Below are 18,816 nucleotides of genomic sequence, written 5' to 3' on the forward strand. Positions count from 1 at the left end.
AAGACGACATGTCATAGTACAAAACAGCCGGATTCGAAAATAGTGGATAGGTGCTCTTCTCCGATCTATCCGTACTTCTACACGTAAACGATGCACATAAAATCCGGTGTAAGGCGAAAACGGAGTTTATAAAGTGCCGTAGCATGGAGAAATACGCTGTAAACTATCTTCGTTGTCGTCTGGGAACCCCATATTGTAGTACTGAAGCACATTCTCAATTTTTTGCGCGTAAAATCAGGTCTGAGAGTAAAATTAGTTTTACTTAGTTTAACATAAATGAACTATCTAAATTTTACTGATCAGTACATCTCTTTTAATATGAGTTAAATGCCCTGCTGCAGCAGGGAAAAGAAGGGAACCAGCGGAAAAAATACCCCAATGGCAGTACAAAAAATACGAATACGTTCCCGTTTATTTAAAATGCACTGACGGAAAAGTGGAGTACGAGCTGCTTCTTTCTGCCTTTAAAAATTTCCCCAAAATTTTTTTCATGGGAACAAATTCGTGCTTTTTTATGCTGAGAGAGGAGAAGACAGTCACAATGACAAAGATACTGAGAAGTAATAAATACTGGAAGATAGTAGACAGTGGTTGTGTTATAGAAAGGGCGAATGAGACAACGGTAGTGTGAGAGAAAGGTGGTATACAGTGGCAATGGAACATATTTGACAGTGATAGAATAGTGCTAGGAAAAGAATGAAGGAGACACTGTCAAGGGGAGAGGAATAAAAAGAAAGAGCCAGTGGAAGTGGGTGAGAGCCAGTGACAGAGTATATGAAAATGACAAGCAGGGAGAAAGAGTGACAGTGAGAAGAGACGACAGCAGTAGGAAGGAAGGAATGAGATAGCAGCAGTAAGAGAGAGCAAGAAGCAGACAGTGACAGTGAGAGGAGAATGTAGTAATAGGAGAGAACGAAGAGGATTGTGACACAATGACAGAGAGACACAAAGAGATAATGACAATAAGTTCGGCTAAATGAGCGAGTGAGAAAGGGCAACTGGAAATGGATGGGTATGAGCGACTTACAGTGATGGATTAGTGGATTAGATTGAGTTACAGTTATGGGAGCTTGTGGGAGTGGAAGGTGAGTTCCATGTTAAAAAAAGCGCGAATAGGTTAGCATGCCAAAATTTTTTGGAAAACTTTTAAAGGTACTGAGGAAGGTAGCGTAGGGCAACTGTACTCCCACTTTTCAGTTATAGTCTTTTAAATAAACAGCAACATATTCAGATTTCTTGTGCTGCGACAGGAGAATTTTTCTGCTAGTAATAATTTATAACGAAAACTATCGAGGTGAAAGTACGCGTCAACGAAAACATAAATGTTCTGGCAAACATGTTTCGCAAACCAACCGATTGTGAGGTAATTGCGAATGTGTTGTTACGAATACCCATTGACTTCAGAATAAAATATTCGAGTAGTTAGTACAAACGTATTTCAAATGTAAACTTTTCAATTATGTCCCAATCTAATTGGCCCCACATTTCACCCAGAGGCTATATTAACAAGCAGGTGTGCCACGCATCGTCCCCGCATTTTGTTGCATTACTGTACCCGTCTCTGTAGCGATTTTAGAATTCTTTCAGATACACACAGATCATCTCGAAAAACTTGACGAAGCTATTTCGCTGCTCCGATTCTTCAATCGTATAACGTAAGTGCTGTACGCTTCACCTTCAAGATGCCACAGACAGAAAAATCGAGAGATTTGAGATCAGGCGATACTTGAGAGCAAGATACACGTCCTGCTACTGGATCATCCTGGCGAATTGTATGCCGTCTTACATCAGCATCAAAATGAACCGATGTCCATCATGCATGTACTACATATCCCAACGATGCACAAGAGGAACCATCTCGAGGAATCCTAGAACATCCAGTCGCAGAAATCAAAGATATCTTGGGAGAATTTGTGGCCCACTAGGAAGATCACCTGGCACCCCTAATCATACGATCAGACAGATATATCGCTTATATGATGACTCATGAACAGCAAACTGGTTCACGTCAATTTTGAGCCCAATTATATGGGCACTTAATGAAAAAGTTTACATTTCAAGTGGATTTGTACTAACTAGGACAATATATTTGACTGAAACCAGTGGCTGATCAGTACAAACCAATCGCAGTTACCTCACAAATCATTCGCAGTTACCGACTTTGATGTAACACCGCGATCTTTGAACGATAGCCACAATCATAATCCATGCTTTTGAAAAGCCTACAACTATATCATTCAAGATGTCTGTCGCTTTTTAAGTATGTTACAATTGCTCATTTCGTGAATTGGTTATGTGTTTAACAGGTGATGTGTTCAGTGTATCTCCTATGAAAGTTCCTCCCATTCTATCCTATGTAATAGGAGACCCATTCAAAAAAATAGAAAACGATTTTAAGATACTCCATTACTTCCAGAGATCACATATAATGCTTTCAATGGAAGGCCTGGAAATTTTTATACACTGCAACCAGCAAGGGGAAAATTTCTCAGTGACAAACTAGATAGTGAAGCAGTTTCTTCAAGGGTTTCTCCCTTATGTAATATCTGTAGCAATTTCCCTAAATTTGTTCATTTCTTCATACACACAGCTCAATATTTTCAACAAAATATAATATACAGCATGATCAATATATTAAATGCGAAGATAAAATTCACAATTCACAACTGTATGTAGAAGAACGTGATCCACACAAAATGTAACATCTGCGACTGTATCCAAAATCTTTATGAAGCCAACGAGTCGTAATATCTACGTAACATATTTTGACTTACTCAAAAAAGAGTGTAAATGATGGTTGGGTGAGTGTGTTTCGATGCGGCGGGGAGGAGACACACTACCTATAGGCAATCAGACAAAATTACTATTTCTAACATTACCTTGTAAAAATATCCGAAGATTTATTATGTGCGATTTTCCGATTACAGTATAACGTCTAAAAGACGACTCCAGTGGAAGAGAGGCAGAAAAACATATATGTAAACATCACACAAAATGCTTATGTAAATGTTTGCACCTAAAAAATGAGAACAAATTTTCGAAACGCGTCGTGCTAAGCACGAATAAATACACAAAGGTTGCAGTGTTCCATCATTTAAATCATATTTTATTCATTCTTCGTGATTTGGTTTCCAACATTTCACATAAACTTTAGCAGCTACTAAAGGTTTTGTTTGTATTACAATTATTCGTCAGACTAAAGCTGTTTATTAAAAGTTATGAATCGCCGATGCTCATCATCAACCACTTTATCAAGTTTCCAAGAAACATGGAAATTAGGCAGAACCTAGTCAATGCTCCTTACGTAAGACACGCAGGCCACTTCTTTCACGTAGAAAATGTGTATGACGAATTGTCACCACGTTAGATACTTCAAATAAGCATTGTTTTCCAGAGGCTTATTTATAGTTGACACAATTAGAAACAAAATTTCGAATGGGTAACAACTGATTTTCTTGCTTCTGCCGCTTACTGGATAAATATAGAGGAAATATCTATAAATACAGACAAGTTTTAAAATTTGCGCAATCACAAAGGCGAATTGCAGATAACCTGAATTTCGTTTTTTTTACAATAAATTAAGATCCATTCATAAATACTACTTCCGGATAATCATGAACAGTGTCTGATTGAGTGCAAACTAGGAAAAACAGTCCTAGACCAACATATTCCCTTTACTGAACAATCGCCAGAAATCACTAAGGTAAATAATGCCTTCTAAGGGCAAGCCATCAGCGACATACTCTCACATATGAGAGCCACATGTTCTACAGTAAGTGGTAGTTTCAAAATATGTTCTCCACAAGACAACAACAGCGTTGGTCGAACCTCTCGAAGAAGCGTCGTCTATTCGTTCTTGTAGTATGTAGGATAAGAATCGGAACAACTGAAATGTATGGCTTCTTGACATGTCGTTCTTTCACCTACCTTTGTATGTGAGCTGCAACGTAAGTACTCTAAAATGGCAGAAAAATATATCTGATGATTTAGGTTTAGGCTGTCACTACCAATTTCTTGGCCTAACAAATACCGTGATTGCTTTTAGTGCTTCCGTACCGTTTATAGCCTAATATTGATAACAGTGCTTATAACACCCATGAGTTCTCTGAAAGAGTCTGTTGAACTTGTGGGTCACTAAAATCATACCACGTTAGAGCTCGTTCGTTTCTCTACGATTACTCAGTCCGACAAAAAACGCGCCAGTGGTGGTAAGTCATTGTATCTGGTGTCGCACAGGGAGCGATTAGCTTATCGGTCTCAAAGTTCTAGCCACGGAACGTATGTGAAGAAAATAACCAATTTTGATTTGTGTGCTGAAAGGTAATACTGAGAAGAAATAAAATGGCACAAAGAGTATTAATGATTACCGAGCGAGGTGGCGCAGTGGTTAGCACAGTGGACTCGCATTCCGGAGGACGACGGTTCAATTCCGCGTCCGGCCATCCTGATTTACGTTTTCCGTGATCTCCCTAACTCGCTCCAGGCAAATGCCGGGATGGTTCCTTTGAAAGGGCACGGCCGAATTCCTTCATCGTCCTTCCCTGATCCGATGAGACCGATGACGTCGTAGTTTGGCCTCTTCCCCCAAAAACAACAAGTATTAATGATTAAAAAATAGAATTACTTCCCCATTATACAGGAAATAACCAAATGAAATTATATATTACTAAAAGAATATCGAATTAATTTGTTTCCGTAAAAGTTTTAAGTAAGTAATCCCCCAACCGTCGGAATGGTAGAAACATAAGGAGACAGTATTTATTTGTGGAACGTAAAGATGTATTAAAACTTAAATTTAACTATAAAAGGAGTAGGAAATAATGTGCTATCTGAACGAACGGGAAATAATGTGCTATCTGAACGAACGGGGGTAAACAGCTTAATCATTACACATGGGGAGTAACAAGAACCAACGGCATTCACATCAGTATTCGTAAAATTAACTGAAAGGAATGAGAAAGTGAAAGGGTACGGAACGGGTAACAGTATAAGTACGCAAGGGTGTCATGAACAGTTTCGGTGCCCCCGCCCCGCCAGGCTCGGTTGCTCAGGGAATGGCAGGTGGCCAACGCTACTCAAAAATGGTTCAAATGGCTCTAAGCACTATAGGACTTAACATCTGAGGTCATCAGTCCCATAGACTTAGAACTACTTCAACCTAACTAACCTAAGGACATCACACACATCCATGCCCGAGGCAGGTTTCGAACCTGCGGTGGTAGCAGCAGCGCGGTTGCAGACGACGCTACTCCTGGCGTCTTCTGACTGTCGGTGCCGTCTGGTCAGTTTACTGTGTGGGTCGGATCTGCGTCAGTCCGTGCCCGGGCACTCTGCTGTGAACGTCGTTTGCGATTTAGCTCGATGACAAAGCCATCAAAACAAGTAACAGAAAATAAGCCAAGGAAGCTCTAGAGACAATCTCAGTCCAAACAGGACAACAAATCTCATATGGAAAAACGTAATACATGGACACAAAATCCACAAACAAACACACACTAGTAACAAAGTATGGAAGGATCACACAAGTAGATAGTTTCAAATACCTGGGAGAGATTATACAGAAAACAGGATTGAACGCAACATCCAATGAAGAGAGGATCACAAAACTGCAAAAAGCATACAAACTTACATGGAACCATTGCAAAAAAGAAGTATTTCCATCAATGCCAAATTATGACACTACAGTACAGTAGTCTTACGACAGTCCTCGTATGCCTCAGAAACATCAGTAATCAAGGGAAGAACTGAAATTAAGGAGATGGAGAAAGAAGAGACGAAAATACCGAGAAAGATCTTCGGGCCAGTTCGGGAAGAGGGGATCTGGATAAAGAGATCGACAAAAGAACTGTGCGAACAGACAGAGACAATTACAAACAACTTCAGGGAAAGAAGGGCAGAGTTCCACAGACATACACAGGATGATCAAAAAATGAGTGATCAAGAAAATTTTTAACATAGTGACAGTTAACACAGTGAAAACCAACTGGGTAAAGGAAACCATGGAAGACCTAGCGAAACTGAACGTCTCCACGGATGACATAACAGACAGGGAAAATTACAGAGAAAAGGCCAGAAAAAAGAAATTTCAGCAAACGCCCAAAGAGAAGTTCAAATGACTCTGAGCACTATGGGACTTAACATCTGAGGTCATCAGTCCCCTAGAACTTAGAACTACTCAAACCTAACTAACCTAAGGACATCACACACATCCATGCCCGAGGCAGGATTCGAACCTCCGACCGTAGCAGTCGCGCGGTTCGAGATTGAAGCGAATAGAACCGCTCGGCGATAGCGGCCGGCCCCAAAGAGAAGAAAACCGGAAAGAAGTGGATTGAAAAGAGGAAGAGGAAGCACAGTAAATACATGAGAGGATTTTGGGAAGAAAAAAGAAAGAGACAGAAAAAATGCCATGAAAATTGATTGTGTTTTAGCGCTATCCTTAACGGGGGATTAATGTTAATACGAGTAATAGTAATTATAATAATAATAAAGAGCGATAAATTCAATACAGAGTTTCACGACAGAATGGTAGAAAGATAACTCCGTCCGAACAGGCCTTGGAAGGCCCAGCGGTACCGACCGGCCGCCGTGTCATCCTCAGCCCACTGGAAACCGATATGGAGGAACATGTGGTCAGTACACAGCTCTCCCGGCCGTGTGTCAGTTTACGAGATCAGAGCAGCTACTTATCAATCAAGTAGCTCCTCAGTTTGCCTCACAAGGGTTGAGTGCAACCCACTTGCCAACAGCACTCGGCAGACCCGACGGTCACCCATCCAACTGCTAGCCCAGCCCGACAGCGCTTAACTTCGGTGATCTGACGGGAACCGGTGTTACGACTGCATCAAGGCCGTTGGCGGGAGAAAGATAAACCAACAGTAAATCGCAACTGACATTCACTGATGAGTGCACGGGCACGCACTGAGGCAAATCCGACCCACGCAGTAAACAAAACATAAGCTAGACGGCACCGATAGCCGGAACACGCTGCGCATGACGTCGGCCTTTCCCCGAGCTACCACGCCTGGCAGCGTGGCGTCACCGTACGTGTTAGGTTTGTCTGAGTCATTTTGTTTCGAGGAGAAAGATGGTGAAGTAGTTTTAAGACAGTGGATTCATAGTCAGGAAGACAGTGGTTCAAACACCCATCTGGCCGCCCTGGTTTAGGTTCCCCGTGAGGTTCTTAAATCGCTTAAGGTGATTGTCGGGATGGTTCCTTTGAAAGGGCTCGGCTGACTTCTTTCTCGTCCTTCCCCAGTTCGAAATTGTACTCCTTCACTAGTGATGCAGCTGTCGACAGGACCTTGAACACAAATCGTCACCGAGCGAGGTGGCGCAGTGGTTAGACACTGGACTCGCATTCGGGAGGACGACGGTTCAATCCCGCGTCCGGCCATCCTGATTTAGGTTTTCCGTGATTTCCCTAAATCACTCCAGGCAAATGCCGTGATGGTTCCTCTGAAAGGGCACTGCCGACTTCCTTCCCCATCCTTCCCTAATCCGATGAGACCGATGACCACGCTGTCTGGTCTCCTTCCCAAAAAACAACCAACAACAACAACAACAAATCGTCTGTAAGGAGCTGATTGTCTCACTCTTTACCGGCCTGAAACACCTATCACATCACATAGATTCTTGTTAATTTTGATTAAGTTCATTTGTTTATTGCCCAACTGGTTTGCTAGCCTGTAATGTGAGTGAGATCCGTGAGACGACTGATTTACCTTACGTCAGCGGCTACGATATTCAGTTTGACGTGCTATAACGAGAAACGTTGTGCCCAGATTTTTATGTTTCTTCGTTGTAACATGTATTCATCTTCTTACGATGTCACGTCATAACCAGCCTTGTAAATTGGACTCTTGTACATTGATCTGATCTTTACGTATCTTTCTCTTGTGAACAGATCCTGCGGTGGCGACTACTGAAGGAAAACTAAATAATAGCCGCGCGGGATTAGTCGAGCGGTCTAAGCCGCTGCAGTCATGGACTGTGAGGCTAGTCCCGGCGGAGGTTCGAGTCCTCCCTCAGGTATGGGTGTGTGTGTTTGTCCTTAGCATAATTTAGGTTAAGTAGTGTGTAAGCTAAGGGACTGATGACCTTAGCAGTCAAGTCCCATCAGATTTCACACACATTTGAACATTTTTTTGAAACTAAATAATACAGTAATACGCAATCTAAACAAAATTATGTGCGTAAGTATTAAAAATTATCGTTGACTTCTTTGAGGGTTTCCTGTGAAGTACATTGACCTCGGCTTAAGAGAGGAGAACTCGAACAGGATAATATGAAGAGGTTATTTGTACAGTTACATTTCAGCAAAAAGCGTAAGCAGTCTTCTCTTTATAGAACAACTACAGTAATAAATCGATTTGCGCCATAAAACACACGAACAATGAATGAAACAACAGTTATCGCGAAACACCTTGCTTGAAACGCTTTAAGTAGATTCAGGAATGACAGAATCTTCAGCGATAAAGCCAAAGACGTAGCGGGTAATAGAAACGCATGGCGATCATTTATCACACAGTATGTTGAATACGGTACGAAATGGAGATGATGATGATGATGACGACCACTGACATCTTGCTGTGTTGAGAAGTTTCGCATCCAGAAAAATTATCTAATACTGTCACCCTTGATATATTTATGCTGCCGAAAAGACAATATTCAAATGTTCAAATGTGTGTGAATTCTTATGGGACTTAACTGCTAAGGTCATCAGTCCCTAAGCTTACACACTACTTAACCTAAATGATCCTCAGGACAAGCACATACACCCATGCCCGAGGGAGGAGTCGAACCTCCGCCGGGACCTGTCCGCAGCTCGTGGTCGTGCGGTAGCGTTCTCGCTTTCCGCGCCCGGGTTCCCGGGTTCGATTCCCTGCGGGGTCAGGGATTTTCTCTTCCTCGTGATGACTGGGTGTTGTGTGCTGTCCTTACGTTAGTTAGGTTTAAGTAGTTCTAAGTTCTAGGGGACTGATGACCATAGCTGTTAAGTCCCATAGAGCCATTTGAACCATCCGCCGGGACCAGGCGCACAGTCCATGACTGCACCGCCTTAGACCGCTCTGCTAATACCGCGCGGCAAAAGACAATAGAGCAATGCATTCTCTACTCACACTATCTCTGAGAGTTGTAGCTCTTTGTAGTAAAAAAGTATAGGACTTGTGGTATTCAGAATAAAAATATAAAGAGCTATGAACATCTACGATGTTTAAGAAAAAGTACGAACTATTTTCTGGCTTTGTAACTACGAATACATATCAGATAAGTGTTCATTAAAAAAAAAGTGAAAATAAATGGTTTTTGATGAATTAATATTGGTTTCGCAGTCTTAAGATTACTGCAATTAATTAAAGAGAATTTTAGACCAGACGCATTTCGCTTTTATTTACAAAGCACCTTCTGTGGTCATTGCTGTTTCTGTCTCTCGTTGGTATAGTTTGCAAACCTCTGCTTTTGCCTAGATTTTAACGGAAGTCGAGCTGGAAAGAAACTTCTTTGTACATACGCACTTTGCAATTTGTTGTCTCTTTCTTGAAGGCACTTTCTCTTACGTTGCATTGGCGTTAATTGCGCTTCACCTCGCTTTTGAAATACAAATGCAGTTACATGTGTTCGCACTGAGCACAGTATTACAGTATTTGCATTTCTTCATAAAAAATCGACAAACATAAACACTGTAATATCGTGCTGAGTGCGAACATATGTAACTGCAGTTCTATTTATAAAGTGAGGTGAAGTGCAAATAACGCCAATGAAGTGTGTGAGAAGGTGCTTTCAAAAATTGTTCAAATGGCTCTGAGCACTATGGGACTTAACATCTATGGTCATCAGTCCCCTAGAACTTAGAACTACTTAAACCTAACTAACCTAAGGACATCACACAACACCCAGTCATCACGAGGCAGAGAAAATCCCTGACCCCGCCGGGAATCGAACCCGGGAACCCGGGCGTGGGAAGCGAGAACGCTACCGCACGACCACGAGCTGCGGACGGTGCTTTTAAAAAAGGAACAAACCTGCCAAGTGTATATGTACAACGAAGTTTTTTTTTCCGAGCTCAACCTCTGCCAACAACGAAGGAAAAAGCAGTAGTTTGCAGAATATGTGAACGAGAGGCAGAAACACCAATGACCACAGAAGATGCTTCGTAAATAAAAGCGAAACGCGTCTGGCGTAAAGTTCTCATTAATTAATAGCAATAAGCTTAAGACGGAGAAACCAGTAACACTTGATTTTAACAGCTGCTGCGTTAGATTGCCATGCAAACATATAACTGGTTTATTCATTCGATACGCTATTCAGAGTCATCACAGTCACGGACATTCAAGTCTAATTCCAAGTACACGAAATTAAAAGCTGGGAGTACAGTACAGGGAGAAACGAGACAAATTTTCCCCTCATTTCTAGCTGGTTCTTAGCAATTTGCCGCTCGGTGGCACAAAGCTGATAAGAAAGAAGGATTTAATATGGCGTTCCATTCCCCGGGAAAACCCACCGGTGAAAACGAAATGAATTTCCAAATTTCGTGTATAAGAGGCAACGTCTGCGTTCTGACATCACAGTCGCATGGCGACACGCAAGTGCACAGCGCTTAGCCGTCAGAAGGCGTTCCGATTTCACAGTAAAGTAGGCGTGAAGTTGGAACATCTAATTTGCTTAAGGAAGCGACACAAAACCTGCGAGCGGGCGGCTTCATAAAGCAGTGCGTCGCCGCGGCCTGCCACGCCAGGCATATAAATTACGAGTGTTGTGAGTTTGTTAAATACGCTGCCTTCCAGGCTAATACTGGTGGCAGTGTTTACACGGAACACCTGTCTCCACTTCGTCTCGAGCCGCTCTGCAGGTTGCCTCACGACGCCCATCCGCCAGGCCTCTCGACAACACTGCAGGCTTACTCGTGTTTCGAAAATACGACTGTTCGTCCGAGAATTACCAGGCAAAGTAAACTGTAGTCCTCAACGTAGGAAGAACTAAATTAGTAACGAGCTTAACTGCAGTCGCGTTCAAGATCAAAGAAGCAAAATCAAGAAAGTGCTCTTGGAAAATACGCAGGCCCTCGCCTGCTTGCCATTAGCGTCATTCAGTTTAGTAGCGATGCGAAGGAGAACGGATTGATGCAGCCACGGAGAATGCGACAGACTGTCCTTGAAGTATCTTGACATGGAATAAGATGATGGTGAGCAAATTACGGAAGTACATTCACGATGCAACAGGGACAAGTAATCCCACACCCAGCCGAAAAGTGAAGGAGCGAAGTGCTTGCAATAAACAGTAAAAGTATCTACTAATTCACTCTTGTGGAACCTTTACAACCTTTATTTTTTCAGAGAAACTGACAGAAAATTATTCCATCTCGGGGATTTACGTTTTTAAGAAAAAAAATGAAACATTGGAATTGAAACTCGCGGTGGTACATTTATGAATGTGGATTCTTTCACATTAAACTTTGAATAAATTCTTGCTGCTTGACAGTGTGCGAGGAGTATTGTCAAACAAGTGACGATGAATGTGTGTTAGATATTTAATACCTGACGAAGCTCCCTTTGGAAGTATAGAAGAGCGAACACTGTTGCTATCTCCGTCGCTTTCTCGTACACCGAGCTAGGCGGTATATTTAGTGTCCTTAAATCCAATTCTGGAGCAGTGTAGTTCAAATCCTCTCCGGAAATTTCTTTTCCATCAGTGTTTAATTAAGCTAAGGCTCCATAAAAAAAAGAAAAAAAACTAGACTTCTACGGGACTTTGAGCCATAAACTTTCTCCCTTTCTTTCAGATACCATTTTAAATATATTCTGATTAATTCGATTTGTTTGATGTGTATTTTGGAATTCTGTACAACAATACAAAATTATGAACTTGTTTGTTATAATGCAGATCAGTTTCTCCTTCAGTTAACTCACGAACACAGCTTATTTCCGCTTTCGTTTTTCCTTTAAAACTACGCCATGAATTTTCATATTGTCAGACAACTTCTTATCCAAACTACTCTAAAATCAGTGGCGGTTGCTGCGTAAGAGCACGTAAACACCCTAACTTTTGACACCATGTGGATTTTTTGGTTATTTTTGTTTTGTTTTGAATGTTGTTAAACATAACGTAGATGTCGTAGTCTGTAATACAAGGCAGTAAATGGCTCGGAGCACTATGGGACTTAACATCTGTGGTCATCAGTCCCCTAGAACTTAGAACTACTTAAACCTAACTAACCTAAGGACATCACACACATCCATGCCCGAGGCAGGATTCGAACCTGCGACCGTAGCAGTCGCGCGGTTCCGGACTGAGCGCCTTAACCGCGAGACCACCGCGGCCGGCAGGTCTCTGAATGAGATATAGTTTATTAAGTTTTGAATTTTACCATATATTTGATGCGCTGAGAACCGTAAAGTGCATCATCCTCGATTCTGAGATTGTGGCATTTAGTCATGCTTCCGACATCTGTTGATCTTTGGGCGGGTCAGGGTCAGGTTTATCTGCGCTGTAGGCACACACTGTATACATAAACATTCACGAACTGTCTCACTGGTAATATTCACTTAAATGTTGGATCGACAGCAGTGTGCCTTTGGTCCATATGGTTCTCAGCGCCTAGTTTGTATTCTAGTCAAGCGACCATGCTGATAGACGTTACTACCTGAATTTAATCACTTCCGCAAACGGCATTTTCGGGTTTGTTGTTTACTGTTCTGGAATCGGCTTTCGTCTGTAGTGTCAACATGTTTGTGCTAGCAGAGAAGAAAATTACCAGGACACGTTAGTCACAAACAAACTAAGGCCTCCCACACCAGATCCATTGAGTCAGAAAGTGACGAAATCAAATAAGCGTGCCTACAAGCGAACATTTAATGAAGAAGTATATAATAAGCGTAAGTTGTTCTGTAGGTACAACGTAAGAATGTCCCGAAAGTTAATTCGTGGAATAATACACACGTTAAGGATCTTCCAAAAAAATAAAGAAGAGCGAAAACTCCTCTTACACAAAAATGCGAAACGTGGAGTAGCGGCAGCTTAAACATTATTTCGTTCTTACCTTAAACTGTACTTAATTATGTACAAAACAACAAAATTCCTCAAACGCAATTCTTTCTTTTTCAGACAAGCTATGCATAAGATTATTATTATTACTGTTATTATTATTATTATTACTGACTGTAGGTGTATAAACTTGTTGATAAGCATAACTGTTATACAGCAGATGCTATTAATTTCACACTCTCAAATTTATCTGAATCTAAAAATTTGTGAACACCCAGTACGTATAATCACGAGCGGCCACTGTCTAAAACCTATCCTTAATAGTCTTATGGCATGGTTGCACCTTTCCTGAAATGTTATTTGATGTTGGTGTGAATGTTTCTTTAAGCAGTTAACCGTCTTTACAACTGAAATTTGTTGTATTTACTACTCATATATGTTTTCATGCTTATCTCGCGCATCTTCAGTTGATTTTCTATAATGAATAGAAATGAGTATTATCATTGTCAACAGAGGTTTACACACTTATATTTATAATGACGGCGCAAACGCGTTAATATCTATCCATATTTAGGCTTTCCTGTTGATAGGAGAAAACTGGTTGAAGATGGCTCACATTGCCAAGGAACATATTTCTGCAATAAAGTAACAGTTTTCGGTTGCAAATACAGTTGTTGAAGGAAACATTCAGAAAGAAGTTGGATAAGAACTTAATCGCAGCTGAAGAAATATGAGGAATTTAACAGAGTATTGCTAAAGATGATTTTGTGTTAGAAGTTATCTGAAGCTACGAAAGTTCATGACGTAACGGAAACAGAAGAACAGGAAATGTGTATTTCTGAAGCGAGCTACCAGTGCGAGTATTGGAGGAAAGACTAATTTGCATTACAACAAAACGTGAACTATTTTACGCTCCTGGATGCTAAGATCGAAGCGAATCGTAGAAACTGGATGTATACGAATAGATGTGAAAGATATCTGAAGGAAGGAAAGGAGGGAGGACTACGTTTAACCTGTCTGGAGTGCAGAAACAAGGCAATACCATGTCATGAAAAAGAAGTAAAGCGGAGAAAAGTATTGAAAGACCAGTCTCCATTAAGAATATTTTTGTTGAACGACTACCGCATAAAGATCCACAGGATTACGAAGACCGTAAACATTAAAACTTGATGTGTTTTTACGCCCTTGGATGTGTGGGAACTACAGTAATAGGAGTGCCATAATCGATCGATAGTATCCAAAAACTGAATCATGTGACAATTCCCAGCGGTGTACAGATGTTCAAGTGACTCTACAGTCTTCATTGCGATAGGGTCTGCAGCTGCGATGAATGTTTTAAATGATTTCGTAATGTCTTCCGCTGACTTGTTCCTGTGTTAAATTCATAAGTGGTACTAATGCATCCAATTATAATGCTTCCTTTTTCGATACTAGAAAATGGCCGAAGGCCAAAACTCTACAGACGAACATCAGATAAAGAAAATATCAGGTAAACGCATCACGAAATCATTTAAAAAAGGTTCAAGTGAGTTTTATGACAAGAAATCATTTCTGATAAGAAGTGCACATACTACAGTCAACCCCAAGTATCGCCGTTCAGGCAATTAGCACGAAAAATTCGTATTCTCTAAAAATGGCACTCAAGGATAACTCAGAACAACTCCTTTATTTTATCTAAATCAAAACAAATTAGCTGCTCGTATAATGCGCTACGTCGACCGTTAGCATGCGAGATAGAGGTGAAGGAGAATGAGAATCTGTCACCAAGAGTGGTTGAGAGGTGACTGACGAAATGAACTCTGATTCACGAGGAGAGTGATTTGTATCCCTGTGTGAGTATTGTAATTTAGAGTTTTCGTGTTTTCAGTAAATTAGTTAAGGCAAATGCCGCAGCAATTCCTTCGAAAATGACACTGCTGATTTTCTGTTCCATCGTTTTCTCTTTTCAACTCGTGCTCCATAACTAACGATAAACGAAAGATTAGTACTCTTCCTTCCTTCTTCCTAAATATATTAAGAAAATGTCGGAATAATAAAGTGAAACAAGATCCTTCCCCTTTTCATATTCAGCTGAATTAGTGATCTGTCGCTAATGACTTTGTCGCTGAGGAAAAGCTAAGCTCAAGACATTGATCCCTTTTCATATTACCTCACTGGAACACTGCTGTTCTAATAATCCGAACAGAATTAATGTTCCAGCATTTGCCCAACCCAGATTAAGTAAAAACCTTTGAGTTATTTTTGAACCTTAGATATCAAGTAAACAAAAAATTCAGATACCATAATACACGGGATTAACATTATGGATGTCAAAATAGGTTAAATATACCTATTTCCTCGCTCCACTCCGTGCTGTTTAGTTTCAGGATGGACGATACTCTCTAAATTTCTGTAACAGAAATTCTCATCGATTATGTAAGAGAAAATCAAAGTTTCCAGAACATATTTTCCTTTTGCTGTGGATTGTGTGCTGATTTGAAAGAAAAGATATCTGGTGGACTGCATGTGAGGCAGTCGATCGCTCCCTGTAGAGCACTTACTCGAGAAAGGCAAATGTCCCAGGTTCGACTTCCGGTCTGGCGCACAGGCTTAATCTGCCACCAAGTTTCAGTATTAAAGCTATTTGCCACCCATTTCGACAGAGAAGCAAGTGGAACGCTGTAGCATTTGATGTAAATCAATGTCCAAAACTCTCGAAAATAGTGTATCTCGCTGTGTGAACAGAACTGTTGTAGATGACGATACTTTACTTTATTTCAATGGTGTATCAACGAAGTTACCGAACAGTAAATGGTAGTTCGTCAAGGGTGCACGTGTAAGTGTTTGAAAATCTTGGTCTATCAGAAAACAGTCACGAGGAGCGACCGACTGTATCACATGGGGTCAACCAGAAATCTTTTCAGCGAGTAAATGCTACTATCTACGATCTGTTGATGAAATATCTACTGAAAGTAAGTTACACAGTTAATGGAAGTCCATAATAACAACATGAAAATTCATGGAGCAAATACAATGTATAAGCTTATACTGTGAAAATTCAGCTTCGAATATTATTTGAACACCGTAAGATACTACTGCTCTTTTGCCACCCAGTGAACTGATATTTATTTTCCATTGCTATTAATCGTCCCAATGAAGATAGAAATAATTATTTAACACTTCGAACAGAAATTAAACTTTCATGACGCGCTGAACATCAGATAAAATCTATTGTTACTGACAATTTAACTTGATGCATGTAACTAGAATATTCATCATGTTTTTTATTTAATGATGTACGCAGAATATGGCTTTATAATTCTTTGATCTGTACTCACTTTTTGTCAAACAATTACGAATTTGTATAATGAAACGACTTATTTTGTTTGGTAATTATGTGCCATATCAAAATACGACCATAGGATATTACTATATGATGAAGGGATCACGTGCGTATAAAGAAAGAATCGATCATATGGTTCCGTTTCTAAACACCCTGATTTCGACCCATCACTGTATATCGAATTCCGTTACACGCTTTGCCCGGTTTACTGTTTTTCTGTATAATAACTGAAGCATTGACTTTTCATAGTTTATTTAGTGAGTTGAAAGACCAGTGACGGTAACCAATTTTTAAATTTCGTCGGAAAAGTGGAAGCTTCACAAGATTGTTGTACAGTTCTAGTAATCAAACTATACTCTCTAACTGCGCCGGTACACCTTTGTTAAAAGTTGTATATTGATTGTTCAATGGCAATATCATTGATCTCTCGCAGGATCAACAGTGCTCGTGATTTGTTGCTTGCACCGGTCATTGCGCGCAAAATAAATCCCTTCTGGAGTGAACGAAATGGCACATATTATCACAGACCGATTTTTTATTTTTAGTCTAGATACACTGTCACTCTTTAATAGCAGACATTCATATGAAGTGGTAACTGCATATTACTCTATACTTGGCTCAATACGTTCTGCTAGCTGGTATAGATCAAATTATCTGACTTCTGACTATGTAAATGACTATAACTGACAATATTAGTCTTCAGTTTCTCCACGAAAGCAATCTAATACCTTCCCCAGTGCAATCATTTCATCTGATGTCTCAGTAGGTCCTGTTGATCGCCTATTTTGTCTTGGGGTGTACCGCTGGAGAAGTACATTTGCCGTACATAAAGAAAACAACGCATAGAAATCTAGTTTTTTCTCTGTCCTTTGTAATGTCATAGACCAGAGTCTTTGCATTGTCCGTATGTACATGAATTTTGGCAGCTTGTATTATGCTGCAATGATATAAAACTTACATAATTTCTCGGTCGCGCAAATACGGTTTTAATGAGCAACCCATCAGGTACTTATTTACACCATAATATTGCCAATTCAAAAACACACGTAAACGGTAACTGTTCCACAGTTACGCATTTCCGTAGTGTTTCATTCTGTTCAAAGTTTCACAGTCGTTTTACGGCCACTAAGAGGGGCTCAATTTCACGCAATAAATACTGATTTAAGATACAGGTTCTCGATAAGGTTTTATTTTTATTTAATGATGGTTGTGAAATATGTAGCAATATTTTTGAGGAAGTGGCGTTCAATAACCATATAAGTTGCTACGACAGAAATTTATTATCTACAAAATTCAAATAAGTAAATATGATCTCATAACATCGTTTCTGGTGATACAGATATTTATTTAAATACCCATAAGCTATAACCAATAGATATCCAAATGATAAGAAAATCTAGGCATCAATATGCAGACGGCAAGTGTGTTTCAATGTTCCAAGAAACAGGCTCAGCAATCGATTTAATATTAGACGGGAATAAGAGTGCATAAGTAATTTTGGTTGACAGATAGGTCTGCGTGTTTAAGAAGCATACACTGTCATCAACTGACACGTAGATAACATTAGCATATTTTATAAAGCCCCAACGGCGTTGATCTTCGCGTGCATCTGTCGTTTGCGTGATGAAAATACTTGCATTGCCATACGTTGTTCTTAAAAGAGATCTAACCCACTGACTTGAATTTTAAGTAAATGTAATCATTCTTCCCAGGCACTGATAACGATGAAGGGAGGAAGTAAAGTCGAATAGGTTGTAGGTAGAGAAGGATGGGGAGAAAAATCGAATCAAGCGTCCTGTTGACAGCGTGATTATTACGGATGAAAAATCTGTTCAGTTTTATAAAAATAAGACAGAATGTCGGTCGTATCAATTTCAAACAACAATGCTGGCGCTCGCCTTAAGTGATTTGAGGTAACCACTGAAAATGTATATGTGGATGGCCGAACTTGATTTCCCTCCCGTCCAAGTCCAGTTACTTAATCACTGTGTCATCTCTAATGGTAATAATAATATCTACTGCAAAGTATCTGGAAGTAACTATCCAGAGAGACCTTAAGTGAAATGGCCTCATAAAACAAATAGTGGGAAAATCACATACAAGAAACAATTTTTTTTTTTTTTTAATTTGTGGTAAGTTCCTATGGGACCAAACTGCTGAGGTCATCGGTCCCTAGGCTTACACACTACTTAATCTAACTTAAACTAACTAACGCTAAGAACAACACACACACACACACACATACACCCATACCTATTCATAGATAGAATCTTAAGGAAATTTAACTCACCCACGAATTGAATGGCTTATAAGGCGCTCGTTCGACCGATTCTTGAGTATTGTTCATTAATCTGGAATATCTACCAGGTAAGACTGATAGAAGAGATAGAGAAGATCCAGCTAAGAGCGGGGCGTTTCACCACGGGATCGTTTAGCCAGCATGAGAGAGTTACGGAAATGCTCAACAAACTCCATTGGCGGACTTTACAAGAGAGGCGTTGTGTATAATG

General features: G+C 40.3%; 1 pseudogene; it reads right to left on the minus strand.

Moving 5' to 3' along the window:
- Positions 1–6,740: 6,740 nt before the first annotated feature.
- On the minus strand, positions 6,741–6,858 carry LOC124723820 (annotated as a pseudogene).
- Positions 6,859–18,816: the final 11,958 nt, after the last annotated feature.

This window comes from Schistocerca piceifrons, chromosome X (genome assembly GCF_021461385.2).
Source record: "Schistocerca piceifrons isolate TAMUIC-IGC-003096 chromosome X, iqSchPice1.1, whole genome shotgun sequence".
NCBI lineage: Eukaryota > Metazoa > Arthropoda > Insecta > Orthoptera > Acrididae > Schistocerca > Schistocerca piceifrons.